Below are 10,701 nucleotides of genomic sequence, written 5' to 3' on the forward strand. Positions count from 1 at the left end.
GGCTTGCCGGGCCATTAGCCGCGGCAGCCGCATGGGCCGCCACACGCGCCCTTAGCGCGACATCCAATGTCCCTGCCGCGCCGCAGTGTGTTGCCTGATGATGTGTATATTGTTCTTCTATGTTGTCTCACTTCCTTTGAATGATCCCCTCTGATTAAGAGACTGGTGTTTACCATCTTCTCTTTGTCTTGAGTGGTATTTGGACGTCTGTAAGCATTTTTTGACGCCTACATGGTCTTATTATGAATACAATCTGTTTTCATCTTGTAAAAATAAATAAACAAACATTCACATTTTGTTTGTTTTTATAAATATAGAAGCCCCCCTGACATGTACAATTCCACGATTTATATAAAAAAATTCTTTTTTCCATATAATATACATGCATATAAACCATTTATTATATGTTGATTTCATGCAGTCTGGTTTAATACAATTTGCAAATGCACGCATTCTGTTGATTGATCACTTGTCCTAGCTAATTAGAACAGAGGCATGCACTGTAACTAATGATTTGTAACTCCTTTTTTTATTCGCTTCTGTTTGTATGCACACCTTGTATAGTGCAATATTTTATAAATTTGGTGGATTGATATATTCTGTTTGTATGCACACCTTGTATAGTGCAATATTTTATAAATTTGGTGGATTGATATATCTTCTAATGATAATTATAGCATTTCTGCTTGTATAGTGCAATATTTTATAAATTTGGTGGATTGATATATCTTCTAATGATAATTATAGCATTTCTAAACAATGTCTAACATCACCAAAAGGGAATTTGCTGAGCTTGCCGTTGATGACAGTAATTACTTGACTTGGGCCTTGGATGTTAAAATCTACATGGATTCTTATGATTTAAGCAGCACTATTGCTCCAGCTTCTCAGAGCACACCTGCCTAGAAGGCAAAGGCATTGATTTTTCTTCGTTATCATCTCAACAAAGACCTAAAAAATGAGTACCTTACTGAAAAAGATCCTGCTATTCTATGGTAATCCCTGAAGGATCGCTTTGACCAACAGACGACTATTATGCTCCCACAAGCACAATATGATTGGTTGAACTTGCGATTTTAGAATTTTAAATCCGTGACTGAATACAATTCAACTCTCCATCGTATTGTCTCACAGCTGAAGCTCTGTAAGCAGAACATTACAGAGGCTGAATTGATTAAAAAGACCCTCTCTACATTCCTTGCAAATAATCTTATACTCCAGCAGCAGTACAGGACCAAAAACTATTCAAAACACTCTGAATTGATCTCTGTGTTACTAGTTGCAGAGAAACACAACCAACCTCTGATGCGTAACCATAATGCTAGACCAGTTGGTTCGCAAGCTGTGCCTGAAGCACATGTCGCAAATCAGAGTAATACTCATGGACGTGGACCTGGTAGAGGCAGTGGACGTGGTCGCGGGTCTTATCGTGGTGGTAGGGGTCGTAGTCATCGCAATGCTAATGGTCTTCAGGACCGTGGCAAGGGTCAGAACAAGGATAAATCTCCTTCACACAAGCCTAACTCTCATCAACAGGTTGCAAATAACAAGCTAGCTTGCTATCGATGTGGATGTGAGGACCACTGGTCTCATATATATCGTACACCGAAATATTTGGTTGAGGTCTATCAGAGAATGCTGAAGGATTCAAAGGGGAAGGCAAAACAAGGTGCAAAGTCATCATGCCAGTTTGCCTGAAGAAGACATAACCCTGAAAGATGACAATTATGATGATAACCTGTTGAAGATGGGAGATATGAATCTGGACGATGATGACTTATTGAAGATGGAGCTTGATAATTTTGGTGACCAGGAGTGATCATGTTATTTATGCATGTTTATTAGTCTATTTCGTTTTTCAGACTTGTTCTAGTTGCTTTTGTTAAGATAATTTGGAATTTTTCTAGACTTATTTTGCATGTTTTTGTAAGATAATTTCAAGTTATATATGGGTTTGTTTAAATAATTATGCCTTTACCTTATTTTTGTTGTGCTTATATGAATATTTCATTTTTTTAAATAGCACGACAACTCTCGCATACAACCCATGGAGAAGGAGACTATCTTGTGCTTGGTAGATAGTGCTACCACACATACTATCCCGAAAGATAGAAATTTTTTCTAAACTTTGACTGAAAAACAAGGAAGTGTAACCACCATTGCTAACGACAATGTGTTGATAGTAGGCTCCGGCAGAGCTTCACTAATACTTCCTATGGGTACGGAATTAATTATCAATGATGCATTATTATATCTAGAATCCAAACATACCCTTCTTAGTTTTAAAGATATTCGGTCTAATGGTTTTCATATTGAAACCGAAAATGAGAATGGTACTGAACATCTTCTCATGACTCAGTCAATTAGATGTCGGAAACAGGTTGTAGAGAAGCTTCCATCTTTCTCCTCAGGGTTGTACTACACATATATCCGACCTAATACTAACCAAGTTGCGATGAGTTTAAAATTTAAATACCCAAATTCATTTAAATTATGGCATGAGCGATTGGGTCATCCTGGGTAAAATATGATGTGTCGGATAGTCTTAAATTCAATTGGGCATAATATGCCAAGCAGTAATGTCCCCTCATCGTTAGACTATATTTGTGAGTCTTGTGCTAAAGGAAAACTTATAGTACACCCTTCTCGTACTAAAGTGAATGTTGAATCTTCCATTTTCCTTCAAAGGATTCAAGGAGATATTTTTGGACCCATTCATCCTACATTAGGACCATTTAGATACTTTATGGTCTTGATCGATGCCTATACTCGGTGGACTCATGTCAGCTTGTTATCCACCCGTAATAATGCATTTGCTAAATTAATAGCAAAGATCATTAAATTGCGAGCTCAATTTCCTGATTTTCCAATTAAATCTATTCGTATGGATAATGTTGCCGAGTTCACATCCAAATCATTTGATGATTTCTGTATGACATTGAGCATTAAAGTAGAGCATCTGGTTCCTTATGTCCACACTCAAAATGGTTTAGCAGAATCGTTAATTAAGAGGATCAAATTAATTGCTAGGCCGTTATTACAAAATTCAAAACTACCTATCTCTTGTTGGGGACATGCCGTTTTATACGCTGTTGCGTTAATCCAAATCCGACCTACTGCATATCATGATTATTCCCCCTTACAACTAATGCGTGGTAAAGAACCAAATATTTCTCATCTGCGTGTTTTCGGATGTGCAGTTTATGTTCCAATATCACCATCCAAGCGTACATCTATGGGCCCTCAACGAAAGCTAGGTATATACATTGGTTATGAAACTCTGTCAATTATAAAATACCTAGAGCCCATGACAAGGGATCAATTCACTGCTCGGTACGCTGATTGCATATTCGATGAAGATCATTTCCTGACATTAGGGGGAGATAAACACCAAAAATTAAATGAGTGTCGGGAAATATCGTGGTATGAAAAAGATCTTCAATATTTAGATCCACGAACTAGTCAGACTGAACTTGAAGTTCAGAAGATAATTAATTTGCAACATTTAGCAAATAAGCTGCCAGACGCATTTACTGATCACAAAGGAGTGACTAAGGCTGTAAATGCACCACAAAGAGTGAAAATCCCACAGGGACTGAGTATATCAAATGATGCTCTACTACGCCAGAAGCGTGGGAGACCGATAGGTGCGAAAGATAAGAATCCACGACAAACTAAATATAATAAAGAAAGTCAGACACTCCCAAACCCTCCTGAAGAGGATCGTCCTGAAGGCGAAGGCCCCAGTAAAATTGCACGTGCACTTGATAATCATCGCACTGGGGTTGCGGAACAACCATATCCAAATGTTATGGGAAATGATGAAGATTTGGTGGATATAAACATAGAAGTAGCTACAAATTTTGTGAATACCGGAAAAACATATAATAGAAATATAACAGTTGTCGACAACATATTTGCCTCCACGATTGCTCTTTCCATCTCTAATGATAATCTGGATCCAGTGCCTAAGTCAATAGCAGAGTGCCGGAAGCGCTCAGACTGGGAGAGATGGAAAGAAGTAATAGAGGTATAGCTCGGCTCGCTAAATAAAAGAAAAGTATTCGGACCTGTAGTCCGTACACCTAAAGATATTATCCCTGTAGGATATAAATGAGTATTTGTACGAAAAAGAAACAAGAATAATGATGTGGTGAGATACAAAGCGAGATTAGTAGCTCAAGGGTTTACGCAGAGACCCGGCATTGATTTAATGAAACATATTCTCCGGTTATGGATGGTTTTACGTTCCGCTACTTAATATCAATGGTAGCAACAATGAATTTAGATATGCAGTTGATGGACGTCGTGACAACATATTTATATGGGTCACTGGACACTAATATTTATATGAAGGCTCATAGGACCAACCTACATAATGAGCTTATGCAACAAATAGTGGATAAGGCGAAAGTATTTAGCGTAAACATGAAGTGTGTAAATATGCATTGCACTGAAAATTATCCAAGGTCCTATATGCTCATTTACAAGACTTTAATGTTGACAAGCTAGATGCATTCTACCATTATCTCTTCTTGAATGGGAATGAATCAAGACTTTTTATGGGCATATCTCCGGTTGGTTAAAAATACATGATTAATTCCTTCCTTTCCAATGAGTGCTGAAGAACGATATGAATATGGGTTCATGTCGTATTTTGTAATTCCCACTTCTAACATACTTGTTATATAAATCCGCTTACTTTTGGTGAAAGACTAGACTTACTTAATTTAGGGGGGGAATATTTGATTTTGAACAATATGTTGATGCTATATTTTGGGTTTATGGAACAATCATATTATTGCAATAAGTAGTAATTATTTATATGCCTTTGATTTTAGTTGTGTTTCCACTTTGAGCTTATGGTTTCATATGAATATTTGCCAACTTTATGTGAATATTTAGAATACTAATTTTACATTGAACTTGTGCTTGTAGGAACCGTATAAGTCACTATATAAATGACAACTGAGCAAATTTTGTATGTGAGCAACATACAGTGTATCTACATTTTATTGGATGGCTACTATTGTGGGTTATGAAGGTATTCGATTGTCATTTCATAAGTTTTAATTGGTGACTTGTTTACTTTTAGGCTATGATGATTGTTAAAAATCCTGAGATTAACAATCTGTAATACTTATTGACATTACACTGAATGCGTAACAATGATGATATTGACTAAATTCTACGCCCTCAGCCATAGATTTTATATACATATGGTTGGTATATCTTATGATATCAACAAATATTTTCAAATGATTTTTTAGTCATAAAGTTCATTCAAATTTTAACATGCATATAATAGCAAAGTAGGACACGGTAATAGCAAAGCAGTACATATCATGTTGCGTATCTACTCAAACTCCAAGTTAGGATAGAGTTTTTAATTCTTCGTATAACTTCATGAGAATTAGATAAGGTTAGGGATCTATCATGATTAGGAATTTGGGTTTCATCATGATTGGGAGTTTGAATCTTATTCTAATTAGGAAGTTAGGCTAGAGATAGGGTTTTGGTTTCTCTATATATATCCTTCTATTGTCATAAAGAGAAGAAGAACTGTAGAGAGAAAGAGAGGGGGGGGGGGTATCATGTTGGGTATCTACTCAAACTCCAAGTTCGGATAGAGTTTTTAATTCTTTGTATAACTTTATGAGAATTAGATAAGGTTAGGGATCTATCATGATTAGGAGTTTGGTTTCTATCATGATTGGGAGTTTAAAACTTATTCTAATTAGGAAGTTAGGCTAGAGATAGGGTTTTGGTTTCTCTATATATATCATTCTATTGTCATAAAGAGAAGAAGAACTGTAGAGAGAAAGAGAGAGAGAGAGAGAGAGAGAGAGAGAGAGAGGGTTTGGTCATGCAAAAGATTGTAATTTGGATGTGATAGTGGATTGATTTTGATCTCGTAGTTTTCCATGTTGAGGGTTTTCTACGTTAAATCTTATGTGATTTTATTTACTGTGTTTGGTGATTTTTTGGGTGTTTTGCGAGATCTAAAAATCCCTACAAGTGGTATCAGAGCGGGATTCGACGGTTCATGGAGATTCGAGATTTGCAACGAGATTGGCGGCATGGTACTGTAGCAACAACACTGTTCACCGTGGTACTGTAGCGGAGAAAGTATTCACGGCGATGGAACTGTTCATGATGACGCACTATTCACGGTACTGTAGCGGTGGTACTGTAGCAGCGATGAATCCGACAGTTGAGGTTGATTTGTCTTTTAATTGAGGATTTGGAGGAGGATTTCGGTGATCCAGGAGTCGTTCCTAGGGTTTTTCGATGTGCTGAGTTCGTTTTTGACGTCGGTTTTATCAAATTCAATCTCTACAGGGACTGGTTTGAATTTTGATCATTGTTAAAGGATGATGACTTTTTCGGGTCCGAAGTTTGATATTCCGCTATTCAATGACAAGACAAATTTTACAGTATGACAGTACACGGTTTAAGATATTCTTATGCAGCAGGGTGTTGATCAAGCTTTGGAGGAGAAGAAACCTGAAGGATTGAAGGATGTTGAATTGAGTTCCATGCAAAAAAGGACAGTTAGCACAATTCGTTTGGCACTCGCCCCGGAGATCAAGTACAATATTATACAAGAGACCACACCAAGGGGGCTGTGGGAAAGGTTCGAGGGGATTTATGCGGCAAAGTCGATGACCAACCAATTGTGCTTGATGATGGAGCTTTATTCGTTGAAGATGTAAGAACATACTGCAATTCAAGACCACATCAATGCTTTAATCAGCTAGTTTGTCAACTTATGAATATTGATGATGAGATTAAAGAAGAAGAGAAGACGCTACTCCTATTGTCTTCCTTGCCGAAGTCGTACAAGCCGTTAGTTCCGACGATAATTGCAGGGAAGCAGACTTTGAAGTTCGATGATGTGACAGCACTCCTACGTGAGAATGAAAGAATGATGTGAAAGGAGAGTGCATCTAATGGTGGTGAGAGTGCACTAGCTTTTGAAGGTTCTAATCGAGGGAGGAGTACGGGGAGATGTGACGGTTATCAAGGAAGGTCAAAATCTCGGGTTCGAGACGACAGCGAAAAGAAGTGCTATTATTGCGGAGAGAAGGGTCACATTCAGTTTAGATGTTCCCAGATGTGTGATGATTTGAAGAGTATTAGACAGATGAAGCTTCAAGAAAATGGGAAGAAAACGGACTCCTCAGTGGTTGTGTGTGATGAAGATGTGGTTTTATTGATGCAGAGTACAGGTATTGATACGAGCAACACTTGGATGTTAGATTCTACAGCCTCTATGCATGTTTGACACAACAAAAATTATTTTAACACATTAAAGACGGACGAAGAATTTGACGACGTGATTGTTGGAAACAACGAGAAGATGAAGGTTGAAGATGTTGGAAGTGTTCGTCTCAAAGTTCACACTGGGAAGGTCGGAATTCTTCATCATGTGAGATATGTGCCGACATGTGGTGCTAATTTAATTTCGTTGGGTGAGATAACATTACGTGTGTATAAGTATGTGGGTGAAGGAGAATGATGCAATGTGTATAGAGATGGTGATTTGATTTTGCGATGGAGGAAGAGTAGCAATCATATTTGCTATTCAGATGGGCGATCCGTTAATGGTGCAGATTACTCTTCTCAGACTCGTATCTACAAGTGAGAGGTGAAGAATAAGATGAAGAGAGTGAGTTTTTCTAAAGTCGTTAAGACACTTGGGGATTTTTCGTCGAGGGAGGATATGTTGGGTATCTACTCAAACTCCAAGTTATGATAGAGTTTTTAATTCTTTGTATAACTTCATGAGAATTAGATAAGGTTAGGGATCTATCATGATTAGGAGTTTGGGTTCCATCATGATTGGGAGTTTGAATCTTATTCTACTTAGGAAGTTAGGCTAGAGATAGGGTTTTGGTTTCTCTATATATATCCTTCTATTGTCAGAAAGAGAAGAAGAAGTGTAGAGAGAAAGAGAGAGAGGGTTTGGCAGTCTTTGTCCGTGCAAAATATTGTAATTTGGAGGTGATAGTGGGTTGATTTTGATCCCGTAGTTTTTCCCTGTTGAGGGTTTTCCATGTTAAATCTTGTGTGATTTTATTTGCTGCGTTTGGTGGTTTTTTGGGGGGTTTTGCGAGATCTAAAAATCCCTACATATCATTGCTTTCATTTTAACGAATGTAAATAGATTTCTGGTCCCTGATGTTCCCCAATACGATCCTCACTCAGATTGACCACAGTTTTACTATAACGAGCTTCATGTACATGTGTTAGGAAATCATTTTTGTTCTAGCTCATGTCAGGCATATCCTTATAGTAAGGACAATTCCAATTCCCGTTTCAGTCTCTAACTTTTACAACATTAGCTCTTAGTATAATTTCTGCTATCACATCTCATCTTGCTCTCGATTTGCATCTGTATAAGAAATTCATTCTACAAAGGGTGGTTAGATGCTTAGGTTTAGTAATCCTTCCACATTGAGATAAAAAATAACATAGTAAATTGACATTAAAATAAATGGCTCCATTTTTATCATAAAAGTTTTAAAAATTTTTACCTTTGATGTTAGCGCAGATGAATATTCACCAATATCTCTACTTTCCTAACTCAAGTTTCTTTTTTGGTCAGCATTTGGTATACAAACATTGCATTTTATAGATTTATATTGAGTGGTATGTTTAGTTAGTGGGTTGAATGTTGAATCTGACAATATTTGTATGGATCATTAAATTTTATACTGGTTTTGGTCATGGTTTTGAAGCGCTTATGGTTTTGAAACCTAGTTTATTTTGTTTCTTGTACTTGACTCAACTACTCGGTCTCAATTATCTACATGTTTGGTATTTTCAGGTTTGGTGTGATTTTCGATGTCAAACAGGTATTTCTAAGTAATCAGGTTATTTATAGGTCAAGTTATTTATAGGTGTTTACAAGTTTCATAAGAACTTTTCGCTAATTCAGGTATGTAGTTAATAACAATTATGAATAATCATGTTATTACAAGGTTTCGTGTGATTGTCTATATCAAATATGTAATTTCATATGAGTTATGCACAATCTGGTTATTTACATGTTTAGATTTTTGAATTTTTCATGTTATACATGTTGTTTTGTTAAATCAGGTTTTTACAGGTTTCGTGAGAATTTTTCAGCTAATTCAGGTACGCCGTTCATAACAGTTATAATCAATCATGATATTATAGGTTTCGTATTAATTTTCATGTGAAATAGGTATTTTCATACGAGTGACACACAATCTAGTTATTTACATGTTTGGATTTTTGAATTTTCATGTTATATGTGTTTTTATGTTGAATCAAGTTTTTTACAGGTTACGTGAGAACTTTTCAGCTAACTCAGGTACGTAGTTCATCACAGTTATGATCAATCATGATATTATAGCTTTCGTATGATTTTTCATGTCAAATAGGTATTTTCATACGAGTTACGCAATCTAGTTATTTTTGAATTTTCATGTTATAAGTGTTTTTATGTTGAATCAAGTTTTTTACAGGTTTAGTGAGAATTTTCTACTAATTCAGGTACGTAGTTCATAACAGTTACGATCAATCATGCTATTACATGTTTCGTATGATTTTTCCATGTCAAACAGATATTTATGATGAATTCGGTTATTTACTGGTTTAATATGTTATTTTCGCATTTTTATTTTAGTTAGACTATCACCTATAACGGTCACAAATAAATTTGTCTTTAGTAAGAGGTAAACTCACCATGGTGACCATATACATTTTTTTCTATAAACTTCAACACCATACCATATAAGAAAAGTGGGAAATGTCTATTCAACAAAAGTTTTTTTTTTAAGATACCAACTAAACACAAGAAAAGTTTGTAAATTGGTTTCCCCCCATGTTTTATATGTGAATCAAACACAAACAATCTGCCTCTTGAAAAACTTTGGAAAACCCAAAACCAATGTTTCTTACATAGAATGGTAAGAAAAGTTTGTAAATTGGTTTCCCCCCATGTTTTATATGTGAATCAAACACAAACAATCTGCCTCTTGAAAAACTTTAGAAAATCCAAAACCTATGTTTCTTACATAGAATGGTATTTCCCAATAAAATGTGAAACCAACCAAACAGCCTCTTAAAAGAGTTTTTAAAAAAAGTTTCGTAAAGGCAGATAGACCCTTGTAGTTTTCGTGTTCATAGACTAGTAAAGGGATCTAGATGCGACAATAGAACTACACGGGGTCTATCTACAATCAATCATATTAAATATTTGCTACAGGAAATTAATACAAAACAACCATGCGATTTGGTTGAACATCAATGTGTCGAAAACCAAATTAAGTCGAACGAGATTGAGAACAAATTTACTTCACAATAACTACGCTGATCAGCCCGAAGGGGGGAAAATAAAATCAACGAACATGAACTATATGCTACCAAACTAAAGAATCCAGGAAACGAAAATGTCTAGGAGATCACAGAAATTCCAGGCACTAACATTACTATATTTAACTAAATTCAAAATAAACACACGCATGTATAATTAGATCCTCGGTAAAATTTTACTTACCACCGCCGAATCCGATCGAGGCTCGGAAGATGACGGTGGAGGCCTGACGATGGAGGTGATCCGATCGAGGATGACGCCATCACAGTCGAAGCTTAGGGCTTGGGAGCGAGAAGAGGGGAGGCTGAGCAGCGGGTGAGCGGAGGACGGGATCTCAGGCGAGGTGAACGGTG

Source organism: Asparagus officinalis, chromosome 3 (assembly GCF_001876935.1).
Source record: "Asparagus officinalis chromosome 3, Aspof.V1, whole genome shotgun sequence".
Taxonomy (NCBI): domain Eukaryota; kingdom Viridiplantae; phylum Streptophyta; class Magnoliopsida; order Asparagales; family Asparagaceae; genus Asparagus; species Asparagus officinalis.